Genomic DNA, 16,259 nt, shown 5'->3' with positions numbered 1-16,259 from the left:
TGATTATGTCACATGTGCATGTTGCACATGATGAGTTTCAAAGTGGTTTTGGCGTGTAGAGATAACTACTTTATCTTGGGAATGAACAGGTGCATAACATGAAGTAAATAACACGTGATGAGTTATAGGATCCAATGTGCGGTGATCCAGGAGTGGTCGAAGTTATCTTGAACAATGTGTAGCTGATTGCTATGTAATCCAACAGTCATGTTTGAACTGATATGTTTGTAATCTCTATGAGATGTTAGGTTTTATGATGTGTTATCGACCTATTTTATTTCTTATAAGGTCGATGAGTTGTTTTGTAATAGTGTTGGAAATTTGGTTACGTGTGGTAGTGTGATTGATTGTCAAACCAAAAGGAATATTTGTAGAATGTTTTGAAGGTAAATAGGAGCATAAACAAATCTGATCAAGTAGAGTAGTGCTATTACCAAATCAGCAAGACCTTGTTGTTTTCTAACAATTACAATAGTTAAATCCCTTAACCGGGTAAGCTTTAACAGGATTGGTTCTTTCTAAATCCTCTAACTAGGTGATCCATTAGCTTGGATTTTAAATCATCTATCGAGGTTACTCCTAATAGGGTATTGCCTTTAATAGGGTATTGTAGTCAATCCCTTAACCAGGTGGTCCTTAACCGAATCTGTTCCTAATAGGACATTTTTGTAAAGCTTTTAACAAGGCTTGGCTCCTAACATGGCGAACTTTAGAAGAGTTCAAAATACTTGTGGGTATTCATCCCCACCGTGGTTTTTCCCATTTGGGTTTCCATGTCAAAAATCATTGTGTCAAGTGGTAAATGATTTTGTGGTTATATGTTTTGATATAGCTAATATTTTTAAATGGTAAAGCCACTTAGATATGTTTAGATGATCGGAAGTGATCCGAAATGTGCTATTACTAATGTTAGTAAAGTGGATTGATATTTTGGTTAAATGGTTTGTGAGTTTTAAATCTGTTACACTATTATATTGGTATTCTAGTCAACCGGTAAACTTGACAGTGAAGTTGCAGTTTATGGTATAGTGTTAAAACCACTTAGTTCAGTGATTGATTTATGAGTTGGGTGTAAGTTTGGATAAAGTTTAGTCTATTTTATATCTACTGATTCACCCCCCCTCTCAGTAGTCGATCAAATCATCAATTGGTATTAGAGCATTTCAAGTCCTCTAGTGATTAAGCCTAACAACTTGAGGTAAAGATCTAGGAGAATATGATGAAGAAAGAAGGTCTAAAGTTCAATAGGGAAAACTACAGAATCTAAAGTGATAGGATGAAGATCTATATCAAGAGATTAGGAAGTAAATATTGGGAACATGTTGTTACTAAATATAACTTATCTAGTGGGATTTTGTCAGATGATCAGAAGAAGGAGAAACAAGAGAATAATCAAGCATTGGAGGTTATTATTAGTTCCTTGTCCGATTCAGAGTATGTCGACATCCATGGATTGGAGACTACTTTTGAAGTGTAGAAGAAACTTGAGGATATCTATAGCGGTGATGAGCATGTGAAAATTTCCAGAGAGGAGAGTCTAAGAGGTAAATTTGATGATATGTGGATGACTGAAGGTGAGAATATTCAAAAGTATGGTCAGAGGATCAAGGAGATAGTTGGTGAGATCAAAAGTGATAGTGGTATAGTGGAGGATACCATAGTGGTTAGCAAGGTGTTGAGAACCCTTCTACCGGTCTACGCTATCCGAGTTGAAGTCATTCAAAAATTCAAGTCTATTGATAAATCAAAGGTAACTCTTGACTCCATCATTGGTAAACTAACTGCATTTGAGTTAAATGGTTATGATGGAAGTGTTCAAAGATCTGAATCCACATTTAGAGCCTCAGTTTTGAACCCACCAGTAAGGAAAAGCAGAGAAGCTAGTCGCAGTCATGAGTCATTAGATCAGAAGACATTAGTCTCTCGCATGGATAGTTCTGATGATTGGATTATAGACAGTACTTGTTCACACCACATGATCTACGACCAAAGTAAGTTTCTTACTTTGAGGGAATTTGATGGAGGTGTTGTGAGATTTGGAAATGACTCACCCTACATGGTAAAAGGAAAGGGAACCATCTCTCTTAATGGAAAGAGAAGTGCAGATGATGTCTACTAGGTTGAAGGATTGAAACACAATCTTTTGAGTGCTTCTCAACTCAATGACAGAGGTTATCCACTATAATTCAAGAATGGGATGTGCAAAATCTATGGAAGTAAAGGTGAACTAATTACAAGCGGAAAGCACACAAAATGTAACTTGTTTCACCTAAGTTCTAAAGTCAACAATTGTTTAATTGCTAAAAGTAGAAGATAGTTGGCTTTGGCATCAGAGATTCTCTCATGTAAATTTTCATAACATTGTAAAAGTCAATAAGTCCAAATCAGTAACAAGTTTGCCTCAGTTGGACAAACTAGTGAATGCTCTGTGTAAGGAATGTCAATTAGGGAAGATGACATCCTCAACCTTTAAGAGAAAATCTTTCTCAGCAAAACATTTTCTATCTACTTGGTTCATACTGACCTTTGTGGACCAATAAGAACTAGGAGTATTCAAGGTGATGCATATTTTATGATCTTTACTGATGATTTCTCAAGAATGATGTGGGTCACATTCTTGAAGGACAAAATAGAAGCCTTTAGCAAGTTTAAGGCATTCAAATCCTTAGTTGAAAAAGAAAGTGGAAAGAAGATAAAGTGCTTAAGAACTGATCAAGGTGGTGAATTTACTTCAGAGGAATTCACTAGATACTATGAAGATAATGGAATTAAGAGGCAACTTTTTGCACCTAGGATACCACAACAAAATGGTATTACAAAGAGGAACAACCGGTCAGTTGTTGAAGTTGTTAGGACTATGCTAATACAAGGAGGTGTAGCTAAGATATTCTAGAGAGAAGCAGTCAACACAACTATCTACACAACAAGCCAAATATTGGTTAAAAGAGGTAAGGATAAAACTCCTTATGAATACTGGTATGGTAGATCACCTAATGTTAGTTACTTTAAGATTTTTGGCAGTAGATGTTTTATCAAGAGAGGTGACTATGCTGGTAATTTTGATGCTAAGAGTGATGAAGGCATATTTATTGGTTACTCCACCAAGAGAAAAGCCTACAAATGTTACAACAACCGGACAAAGAAGATCATTAAAAGTGCTAATGTCTGAGTGGATGAGTGTCGTGAAGATTCAAGTGAAATCAGTAAGGAGAAGGAGGAATATGAACCTTACATTCTAGTTTTGGAACCAGAATTGGTGAAGCCAGAAGCTGGTGAAATGAATACTACAACACCAATTCAATCTGAATAGGTAGATTCTACAGAAGATGAAGAAAGTGAAGAAGAAGAACCAGAAGACCATGATCATTTTATTCTAGGGTATGTTAGACTCAATCATAATCCTGATCAGATTATTGGAGATAAAGATGCTAGTGTGTTAACCAAAAGAAGAATAAGAGAGAATTTGTGTATGATCTCCACTACTAAGCCTAGAACAACAAAGGAATCTTTTGGAGATGATCACTGGATAAAGGCAATGGAAGAAGAGCTTGACCAGATTGAGAAGAACAATACATGGACCCTAGTACCCAGACTGGTGAACAAAAATGTAATAGGTACTAAATGGGTATTCAGGAATAAACTGAATGAAGATGGAGTAGTGGTCAGAAACAAATCTAGATTGGTATGCAAAGGTTATGCACAAGAAGAAGGTGAAGACTATGGTGAGACATTTGCACCAGTTGCAAGATTGGAAGGTGTTAGGACTCTACTTGCATTTGTATCATATAGAGGATTCAAAGTATATCAGATGGATGTGTAGTCAGCATTTTTAAATGGAATATTGGAAGAGGGAGTCTACATCGAACAACCAAATGGTTATGCTTTGACTGAAGCAAAGGATATGGTGTGCAAACTAGACAAGGCACTATATGGTTTGAAGCAAGCACCTAGGGCATGGTATGAAAGATTACATTCTCACTTGGTGAAGATAGGTTTTTAGAGAATTGGTGAAGACAACAATATATATCTCAAGAATGAAGGAGATAAGATACTAGTTAGTGAGGTATTTGTGGATGATATCATTTTTCAAGGCAATGATGACATGTTTGATGAGTTTGCAAATGAGATGAAAAGTGAATTTGAGATGTCTTTGGTAGGAGAGATAAAATTCTTTGTAGATTTGCAAATTCATAGATGAAGAATGGTATTTTTATCACATAGTCCAAAATATGTGAAAGAGGTATTGAACACATTTGGAATGGGAGACTGTAAACCAGTTGGAACACCAATGGTTACAGGTTGTAAAATGTCCACGAGGATGATTCTGCATCAGTGGATGAAAAGGAGTACAAGTCTATGATAGGGAAACTACATTATGTTTTTCACAACAGACCAAATATTACTCATGCAGTTGTATTAGTTGCTAGATTTTAGAAGAGCTTGAAGGAGACACACATGGTAGCAACTAAAAGAATATTCAGATATCTGAAAGGCACTATTGATTATGGATTATGGTATCCATATGCAGTTAACTTTGATTTGAAAGTCTATACAGATGCAGACTGGGTAGGAAATGTTGATGATAGGAAGAGTACAACCAGAGGAGCTTTCTTTCTTAGAGGAAGGCTAGTGTCTTGGAGCAGTAAGAAGAAAAGTTGTTGTAGACATCTAAACCTGGTCAACGCTTGTAAAATCATACTTTAACATTTGCGCATTGCCTTATATTAGGGTTTTTGTGTCGCATTAACATTTCTCCTATAGTTCACACTTGGTCTTTATCATTTGTGAGCATCGAGTCTTTCTTCCACATTCTTCATTTGCCTCGCTTTTGATTTTGGTCTTGTCGATAACAATCTTCAGTCATGATTTTGATCATTCTTATCCTGTCGCATCTCATTTGTCATCATTTTGGACATCGTCAATGCTAATTAGGGTTTTGTCCTCTTTTTAAACTTGTCATCATGCGATCGATTCGTCATCGATCCTTGTCCTCTAATCAAATTGTCATCAATCTTGTCATCTTGTGATCGATTTGTCATCGATCGTTATCGTTATCAATCTTGTCATCTTGCGATTGATTTGACATCGATCGTTGTCATTTTCAATCTTGTCATCTTGTGATCAATTTGTCATCGATCATTGTTGTTTTTAATTTTGTCATCATGCAATCGATTTGCCATCGATCATGGTCATTTTCAATCTTGTCATTTTTCAATCTATTTTGTCATCGATCCTTGTCCTTGCCAATTTTGTCATTTTGCGATCGATTCGTCATTGATCCTTGTCCTCTTCAATCATGTCAATTGGCGCTTATCAATTTGGTCTCTTTGTCAATCTTGGTCAATTTGTCAACTAATTATAATCATTTATCAACATTGGTCCTTTGTCAGTCTGAATCATGATCAAATCGACCCTGCATCAATTATATTTTGTCAAGACCTAATTGTCATCCTTGCATTTTCTAATTCATCTTCTAGGGTTTCATGATTTATTCATTTAACCTTGTTTGTCATTTCTCCCTCTAAGTTAAATAATTTATTTATTTATCCTAAGTCTTCTTGTCACAATTAAATGTTTATTTAATTGGCTAACTAATTCCTCCCTTTTTGTGAATTAATTAATAAATAAAACATTGTTAATTAATTCACTTAATTCCTAATTTCCTAATTTCCTCATTTCTAATTTCCTAATTTCTAATTTCCTAATTTCTAATTCATCTAATTTCAATTTTCTCCTATATTTCTCCCAATTTCATGGGAATGACATAGCAATTTGTCATAATTTGTCATAATTGACAATCAATCAATCCTTGCATAGCAATTTGTCATATTTTGTCATAATTGACAATCAATCAATCTTGCATAGAAAGTGCAAATTTGTCATAATTTGTCATATTTGTCATTCTTGATTTGCAATTTCCATTCGAATCTCTTCATGCTAATTTTATCTTTTCTCCAATTTGTCTATAAATTGGATGAATTTCTTCAATCAAGGTCCCTACCTGGTCGAATCAATCACGCTTTGAGTATTCTTGCGCTACAATCTTGTCTACTTGCTTTCACATCATGCTTATGCACTAGTAGGTGAGATCCACAAACAAAGCTATTTGAAGGAGAAAGAAGGACAATGGAGCCACATGAAGGAGACATCCAAGTTTGCAATGGTTTGCGTTTGAATTAATGTCTTGTTTTCATGTCTTTATTGAATGTAATTAGGATTGATCATTGCATTTGAGTTTTCATGATTGAACTAGACCAAATTCCTATTTGCTTTGATGATTTCCGAATTCCTAGCTACATTAATTGGTGAACCCGATGTGAAAACAATCCCAAAACAAAGAACAATGTGATCTATAAAGAAAAAGAAATATCCAAAAGGCCACAAAGGCCCATTTCTCAAAAACAAAAGTCAAAATATATATGGGTTCCTAAATCCCTTGCACAAGCAATGCACTCCAAGGAACCACAAAAGTATGAAAAATAAAAAACCATGTGGATCCCTAAGCGGCTCCTTGAAGCACAAAAGCCTAAAGAAACATCCAACTTGGCATCCAAAGTTGCTATTCCTCCATCACCTTCTTCATCCATTTTGGGCCCTTATGTCCCAAAATCCCAAGCTATTCCTTCATCAAAATCTCCATATCCAAAACCCACTCTTCCTCCATCAGTCCATCACCCCTCAAGGTGTGTGCCAATGTTGATCTTGCCAACATTTCCATCCACTGAAGCTCAATTCTTCCAATACCCTATACATTATCCAATGCATATTTTCCATCCTTCGATCCCTTTGATCCCATCCTTTGCATAAATCCTTGCCTTAGTTTCATCTCATTTTCCATGTCCTTATCCTACCAACATTTTTGAGCATGCTTTTAAAGGTCATGGTCCATTTTTTTTTCAAGGCTACTATCCAAACAAAAAGATGCTTGAGTCCTTCTTCCATCCCCTATCATGTGTCCATCTTCTATTGAAAAAGTCAAAATAAAAAAAAAAGAACAGTGAAAAAAAAAAGTGAGAAAAAAAAAGAAGAAAAAAAGTAAAGAAAAAATAATTCGTCCACTGGTGAAAACCTAACAAACAGGCACCTTGGGCAAGTACCGTGATGAAAACCTGGCAAATAGGTGTCATGCATAATCTATGAACTTCTTGCATACCACACTTGGGGGTAGGTTTCCTCCTTCATATCCTATTACCCTTCATTATCCTGTCATATCCTATTACCCTTCATTATCCTGTCATATCCTATTACACTTCATTATCCTATCATGTCCTATTACCCTTCATATCCTATTGTCCCTCATGCACATTTCCTCTTTCCACCTTTGATCTTGACAAGGCTGAGGATCGTCATGAGCATCATGCATCTTGTTTGCAGCTTTTAGTCTATCATAGCTTTTGGTATTTATCCATTTGCTTATTATAACCTTTCATCCATATTCCCTAGCTTATTGCAACTTTCTGCCACTATCCCATATCCTATCCTGACCTTCAGTCCATGTCCCTTATCCATTCTTGGTCTTGCTTATCTTATCCATATCTTATCACTATCCATACGCTCTTTTTTTTTGTTCCTTGATCTTGATCTGACATAAGGACGCAAAATTTAAACATGGTTTCAAAAACCTCTTGACATGTCCCTCATGCCATGTCACTGCTTTATATTGTCATATCCAGTCTCTTGTCCCATCACACCATAGCCCTTGAAAATTGCATCTGCATTGTCTCCATGATAAAAGGCCTTTGTCTACCCTCTATCCACCAACATTTCAGCAAGCCTGTTTATTCACCTGTCATATTCCTTGCCTTGCTAGACATTGGGGGCAAAATCATAAAAATTGAAAAATGTCCTGAAATAATCATAAAAAATTGAAAAATGTCCTGGAAAAAATCATAAAAAAATTGCAAAATGTCCTAAAAATAATCCAAAAAATCGAAAAATGTCCTGAAAAAATCATAAAAAATCAAATAATGTCCTTAAAAAATCTCTAAAAATAAAAAAAATGTCCTGAAAAAATCCCTAAAAAGTCAAATAAAGTCCTGAAAAAACGAACAAAAAAATTGTAAAAATTCGAAAAGCGTAACAAAAAATATCCCTTTTGTGCATAAGACAGATCACTGAGCATCCCTCCAACGACACGCAATCACACATTGTGCTTTAATGCAATCACGTATTCACAGATGAACTTTTTCCATCAAACCAAACATTCAAACTGATCACAATTGTCATATCAATCGAACGTCAGCATCAATATCATTTGACTTTGTCACTACTATCATGGGTCTTATACAGGGTGTGGTATACTTGAAACCAGACTGTGTCCTATCTTAGACGGGGTACCGCATGTCCTGAAACCAGACAACATGATCGTCCTATCAACACTTTCAACTTTTGACAATGAAGATCAAGATGTTTGTTTGACTTGTTGGAATTAGCGAGTCTTATCATTTATTGATTTATTTTCGATCATGTTCCTATGTTGCTCGATGATGTCACTGAGTGATTTAGAGTGACTGGGATGGTTCATGGTCCCTTTCTTTTTTTTTTTTGTTGTTGTTGTGATTGTTGTTTGTCTGTGATGTGTCTATCTTTTGCAAAAAAGGGTTGCATTTCAACTCTGGCCTTCAATGCCATGATGCTACGCATCCATTTTGCTACATTAAAATAAAGGTTCTCACCTACAAAGTGCATTACTGAAAGCAAGTTTTTTTCTTCATCTCTAACTATCCTCTGTCTCATTTCTTCTAACATTTCTTTCGTTAGTTCGGATAGTCAGTTCGTTCTAGTGCTCTGATTTCCCCAAACACATATGCTGCATCCTGCATCCATTCGGTTAGTACATTTGCATTATATCAAACATCACATCAAGCATTTTATCCATTTCATATTATAAATACATCAAAAATACATAAAAATACATTCATACATCAACAGTGCATAAGTTATCCATACATGGAAAATAACATAAGTCATAACACATTGCATCCCATCATATCAATGCATGTCATATCATATATCCAAATAATATCGGAGTACAAAATTAGACTGTCTGTCCTAAGTATGGCCTGCAAGCTGACTACAAAATGTCCAACTACATCTGTCTCTGTCGTAAGGAGCACGTGCCTCTATCATTGGGTGCTCCCTTTGTCCTCCTCATCCCTGCCATGTCTCATGGATGATGTCCCTCCTAGTCCTGGCTGTGGTGGTCTCATAGGTCCACTCACCCCCATGCTGCTCATTGACCTCCGAGAGCGTGCCCTACTCTCTGTCCTCGATCATGCCCGATATGAAGCTGCTCTCTGCTCTGGTGGAACTGTACTCTCATATAGTGTCCTCCAATGGTGTATCTCCTCTCTGGTCTCTACCAACATCTATGCCATCTCACGTGCACTAGCGTCCCGAATCAACCCAATATACTCAGTGACTCTCTATTCTTCTTGTTGTGCCTGAGCTATTGTTGTATCTTGAGCTGCTGTAAGTCTAGCTATCTCCGCTCTAAATTGATCCTACTTTGTCCTCAAGATAGCATTCTATCTCTCTAATGTTGCAATGTGATCATACTGACTTGCTATGGTAGCCCTGCACATCTCCATCTCCTCTATCCTAGTTGTCTCTGGCTCTATGGGTATATCTTGCAATGACTCCTGATCGGCTGAGTCTGGCTCATAATCGTCATCCCCCTCATCATCTCTATCCTCATCCTCATCACCACCCTCATCCTCCTCATCCTCATCATCTCCCTCCTCCTCTCCTATGAGTGGGAAGTCCTCCTATCTCCTCGGTACCGGAATATCAAGATTTGTCAATGGCACTGGCCATCGTCGTGCAAACCATCGCTCATACTCCTCTGTCATCCTGACATCCACCACATCTGATCTCCAATCCCACTATCTTTATTGTAGTTGTGTGAAGTCAGCATATGCTATGTGTGGCTGAATCATCCTCCCCCACTGACTCGTCTCTCTGTGAGATCGGGCAAAGTGTGCAGTCTCTCTAGGTACGTCCTGCCTCTCTCCAATCTATCGTCTGACTCTCTCTGGCAGGTACATCTCAATCACTCTCTGGTGATTCACTGGTCACCCAATTAGGTATCTCTCCTGTTTGCAATATGATAGTTCATCACTATCATCTGACCATCCAGGGAAATCAAGATATGGCCTCCATGTGAACTCTCTCAATTTGTCTAGCTCATGTCGCCAATATAATATGTATCCAATCTCAGTACTCCTCCATAACAATACACATATGGTTAGTGTGGTACTACCTATCTCTCTGCAATCGGTTGACATATGGCTATGTGCTCAAATGCCCATACCTGTAGCAATGTGACTCCACAGCTCAAAGTCTGCACTCCCTGATATGCTATTTGATGTAGCTGAAAATATAGCATGGCTAGTACACATGGTCCCCATGCGTACACCATCCCCTCTGTCGCCATCCACTCTAGCACTCTTCCCCATCCAATAGGGAATCCATGTCCTCATCTATCCCCTGCTAGTAGGCATGCTATCACCATGGCTATCACCACATATCGCCGATCATACTCTGATGCCATGGTCTCCCAGCCAATCTCCCTCTCTATGATATCCAGATCATCTGCGTCGCACTCAAATAATCTGCACAAAGCATCTCTCCCTATCACTGGGTCATACTCTATCATCTCCCCATGAATCAGAATGCGGAGGATACGCCATACGTCCTCTAGTGTCATAGTCGCCTCTCCAGTCGCCAGATGGAATGAGGAGGTCTCCGAATGCCATCGCTCTACCAATGTGGTAAGCAGTCCTGTGTTTGCCCTAATCTTGGGCATGAATGTGATATAGTATATTCCAAGTCCTGCTAATGTATCTCCATCCATGCTCCTAAGTCTATGTCGTAACATGAAGCAATCTGGTCGGTTCTCCCACGTGATCAATGGATACTGTTGACTCTACATCACCATTGGGGCACATTTTGTCAGTTTTCGGGTTTGCTCCTATGGGTTGCATTTCCTTGTTTCATGTCCAAATCAGGGTGTTTTTCATCTATTTTGACCTATCCTATTCTTATCCCCCCTTTTCGGATCATTCACATGCTGTTTTTGGCCAAATTAGGGTTCCCCATGCACAACTGTGCCTGTGTGCTAAGTCCTGCGCCTGTGTAGCAACAACCTGTGCCTGTGTACCCTACACAAGTGCAAGATACCCTACACAAGCATAGGATGTGCTCACACAAGTGCAAAAGTCAGTTTCTGCATTTCCTATGGGCCTCACAATGTCCCGCAAGTGATCAAAATTCATAAAATTGACAATATGGGTTTTTGAGATACATACCACTGCTCCCACGCCGTCTGGTCATCTATAGGTGCATACACATTCTCCAAGGTGATCTGCCATTGGAATGTTCACCATCTCTCTGCAAGTGTTCTTTTCCAGAGCAACAAATTCTCCTCTTTGGCTAGTGCAAATGAGCAATTTTCACTCTCTTTGTCTCATTTATAGATCTTTGTAAGTGCATAGATGGCCGTGCACCCTCTCCATCTTATGTTGGTCATGGTCTTTTGCACCATCAATTGCTTGTCCTCTATGTCTCCGGTCTCCGCTTGTCCGTCTATTTGATCCTATCATTTTCTATCATTCTTATCAATCAATTGGCCTCTTTTCTGGATGTTTCCGGCCAATTCCTCGAGGGGGCATGCATATGTCATTGTCAGTATCTAGGGCATTTTCATTATTGTTCTTTGAAACAACACTTAAAATTGTAGTTGTATATCACATTCAACTACTGAAGTTGAATATGTTACAGCGTATATGAATTGTACCCAGGCAATCTGGATGAAACACATTCTGGAAGGATTCAAGTTGAAGATTACAAAACTAGTAAGGATTTTCTGTGATAACACTAGTGTAATAAACATTTCAAAGAACCTGGTGTTGCATGCTAGAACCAAGAATATTGAGATAAAGTATCATTTATTGAGAGAGAAAGTGCAGAGTAAAGATGTGTCACTAGTGCATGTATCTACTAAGGAACAACTTGTAGATATATTTACTAAACATCTGCCTAAGACTACTTTTGAGTATCTTAGAGGTCAGCTATGGGTTGTACCCCTACATGAGGTTAATTAATTCAATGTGGAAGACATCAGTCCTAGAGCTTATTGAAGATCTTGAAGCAAGATTGGTGTATAGTGAAGCTACTCCACAGGGGGAGCAACTAGTTGCAGATTGGTGAAGCATGAAATTATTACCAGTTGTTATTGGTATTCACTTTGGCATTGTTGTCAAAGGGGGAGAAGAAATGTATGATTGATAGGAAGAAGAACTATATATGATTGATAGCAAGTTACCAGATGAAGACATGGAGAAACAATTGAAGGAGAGTACATGGAAAAATATAAACCAGGATTCTTATAACTGTGCATGTAACTTACTCTCAATTATCACAATCAAAGGGTATTGATAATTGTATTTCCATCAATGCCAAAGGGGGAGATTGTTGGCATTGCATGGAGATTACATTAATGAAATAGAGTGTTGTCATTGTTGTCAATAGTAATCGGTAATGGATTTGTATTGCAACCGGTAGTGATGCAACAATGCAACCAAGTTGAGTAGTGAAGGAAACCGGTATTGTTATTTGAAGCAGAGTGATCAACCGGTAACCCTAACCTATTGATATGACAAACCCTAACCGATGGAGCTTGGTGAGTTGGTTGTGTTGATCTATGATCGAATGGTGATCAGAGATAATTATGCGATGTATGCATGATGCACATGATGATTTTCAAAGTGGTTTTGGTGCGTAGAGATAACTGCTTTATCTTGGGAATGAATAGATGCATAGCATGAAGTAAATAACATGTGATGAGTTATAGGATTCAATGTGCCGTGATCCAAGAGCGGTCAAAGTTGTCTTGAACAATGTGTAGTTGATTCCTATGTAATCCAATAGTCATGTTTGAACCGATATGTTTGTAATCTCTATGAGATGTTAGGTTTTGTGATGTGTTACCGACCTATTGTATTTCTTATAAGGTCGATGAGTTGTTTTGTAATAATGTTGGAAATTTGGTTAAGTGTGGTAGTGTGATTGATTATGGAACTAGAAGGAGTATCTGTAGAATGTTTTGAAGGCATATAGGAGCATAAACGGATCTAATCAAGCAGAGTAGTGCTATTACCAGATCAGCAAGACCCTATTGTTATCTAACAATTACAATAGTTAAATCCCTTAAACGGCTAAGCTTTAATAGGCTTGGTGATTTCTAAATCCTCTAACCAAGTGATCTATTAGCTTGGATTTGAAATCCTCTATCGAGGTTACTCCTAATAGGGTATTTCCTTTAAGAGGGTATTGTAGTCAATCCCTTAACTGGGTGGTCCTTAACCAGATTTGTTCTTAATAGGACATTTTTTTAAAGCTTCTAACAAGGCTTGGCTCCTAATAGGGAAAAATTTAAAATAGTTTAGAATACTTGTGGGTATTCATCCCCACCATGGTTTTTCCCATTTGGGTTTCCACGTCAAACATCGTTGTGTCAAGTAGTGAATGATTTTGTGGTTATATGTTTTGATATGGCTAATATGTTTAAATGTTAAAGCCACTTAGATATGTTTAGATGACCGGAAGTGATCTAAAATGTGCTATAACTAATGTTAGTAAAGTGGTTTGATATTTTTCTTAAATATTATGTGAGTTTTAAATTTGTTACACTATTATATTGGTATTCTAGTCAATTGGTAAACTTGACAGTGCAGTTGCAGTTTATGGTACAGTGTTTAAACCAGTTTAAGTTTAAGTTTGGAGAAAGTTTTATGAGTTAGGTTTAAGTTTGGAGAAATTTTAGTTTGTTTTCTATCTACTGATTCGCCCCCCCCCCCACTCTCATTAGTTGACTGGATCCTTATTGATTCATCATATCGTCATCTTTGTCATAAGGGGTGATTCTTTTTCAATAATAAATACCTTGGGGTAGCAACATAATTCAATCTTGCTGCTATGCTTGGGGGGCAAGGATCTTATCCTATTTCTTCTTTCTATCTAAGTTTTCACTATTCCCTTTAGGGGTTGCATTTGCCATAATTTGATGTCCTTGATTGCATGAAATGGTATGTCTCTTATGATTAATCTCTCCTTGGGGTAGTTTATGATCCTTCAATCTAATTCTCTTTCTCTTTCTTTGAAGATTACCTCATCTTTAGAGTTGCATTTCACATATCTTAATGTTTTTTTCTTGCATTGAATATTTCTTCATGTGATTATAATGTGCATTTTCTTATGTCTAATTTCTCCTAAGAGGTTGTGTAATTCTTCTCATTGTCCTTATGCTTGTGGCAAAATGATTTTTCTTACCCTTTCTAAGGATCCACTTTTCCTTTGGTGAGGTATTTTCTTATGATTTGATGTTATTCCTTGTGTGAAGTTGTTGTTTTCTCAAGGATTCTCTCTTATGAAAGAGGTGTATGTCCTTGGCTACAACCTCATCTTCACTTAGAATTGTATATCACTTATAGACAAACCTCTCACATTGGGTCAAAAGTTTGTCATCCTTCATCAAGAATCCCTTTCACCTAGCAATAGGGAGAAGGTATACATTCTTGTTCCCCTTCCCTTATTTTGGTATAAGATACTATGTTTGTTCAAAAACTCCTCGTAGAGGTATATGTCTTTTGAGAAAAGATCTCTTCTCCTCCAAGGATCCTCTTTATACTTGTTGAAAGATATCTATTTTTCAACTATCTTATCTTTGCTAATAAAGAATATTCCCTATTTAGATTGGATTTAATAAAATTGTTGCCTAAAGGATATCTCCTTGGTGTTGAAGGTGAGTATCCTTGTTTCTAGCTTCTGCCCTCTTTGTACCATATTTTACTATATTTTTGTAATTTATTAAATAGGGTGTTGATTCTTGAAATAGAGAAAAAAAACTCTTACATGAGATGCTTCATGCCTGAAACCAGATGCAACATTTATATATGTCTTTGATGGGGTGCACATTCTCAAAACCAAGGCAAACTAACTCTTACACAAGATGTCCTCAAAACTAAGAATATATTTTTCTTACACGAGGTCACACATTCTTGAAACTAGAGAAAACAAACTCTTATATGAGATGTTCCCAATTCCAGACACACATTTGCATTTTCATTTCATCTCTTACACAAGTTGTGACATGCTCAAAACTAGAGAAAACAAACTCTTATATGTGATGCTTAACACTTGAAACCAGACATCACATGCACACATGCATAAGGATTAGTGAAACTAGCAAAACATAGCTATACTATTCCTACTTTTAACCCCAACATGGATCACCTAGAAAAACACATCTAGAATGTGTATCCATGTCTTCTCTCATTCTTCTTCTCATGCATCACCTAGAAAAACACATCTAGAATGTGTATCCATGTCTTCTCTCATTCTTCTTCTCATGCATCACCTAGAAAAACATATCTAGAATGTGTATCCATGCTTCTCTCTTTCTTCTCATGAACTCATATATTTTTTATTTGTAGTTCATGGATGATGCACACTCTTTCTCTTTTATGTGATCACTTGTGTTCTTGAGATGGCATTTTTCAAGAATGATATTAGTGGTTGAGACATTTTGATATAGAGGCCTCTTTGTCTAGTTGACTTGAGGTCTTTGATTTTTAACTTTTGTGTGTTGTGTGTCTTATTGTCTTTGTTTATATTTTGTTTTCCTTTTTGTCTTGTTTTGTGTGCCCTTACATGCAATTGACTAGGTTAAGATCCTAAGATTGGGGACTTGGGTCCTCAAAATTAGTGATGTCCTATACGCCTTGTGATTATTCTCCTAAATTATCCTCTCTTTCATCTCTTTCATCTACTTTATTGAGATTATTTGCATAGGCTCATACTCTCATTAAAGTGGGGTCTAAATAGCATCATAAATTGTCACTAGGCCGATTTACACCTCATGTTTGTTCCCCTACTCTAGTGTGTCTCCCCCACATCTCCTATCTAGGTCTTATTTTTGCCAATTCTATAGTTTTGATGCCATGTATTCCCACTAGCTAATTTACCAAAGTGGTATTCTTCTCCCTGGGGCTAAATTAATTCCCCTAACTGAGAAGGGCCAAGGCACTAGCGCCTTGGTCCCACGACTAGAGCACTCATGCCCTAGTCCCTATTAGTTGGGGCTTATTTCAAAATGGGGCAATAATAAGAAAGACTATTATGTTGCTAACCAATTATGATTACACATGATATCATAGCACAAGAAATTAAAAATATCCTCCAAAAGGAAAGCTACTTGT

This window comes from Cryptomeria japonica, chromosome 8 (assembly GCF_030272615.1).
Source record: "Cryptomeria japonica chromosome 8, Sugi_1.0, whole genome shotgun sequence".
NCBI classification, from domain to species: Eukaryota; Viridiplantae; Streptophyta; class Pinopsida; order Cupressales; family Cupressaceae; genus Cryptomeria; species Cryptomeria japonica.
Note: the sequence above shows the minus strand (reverse complement) of the source record.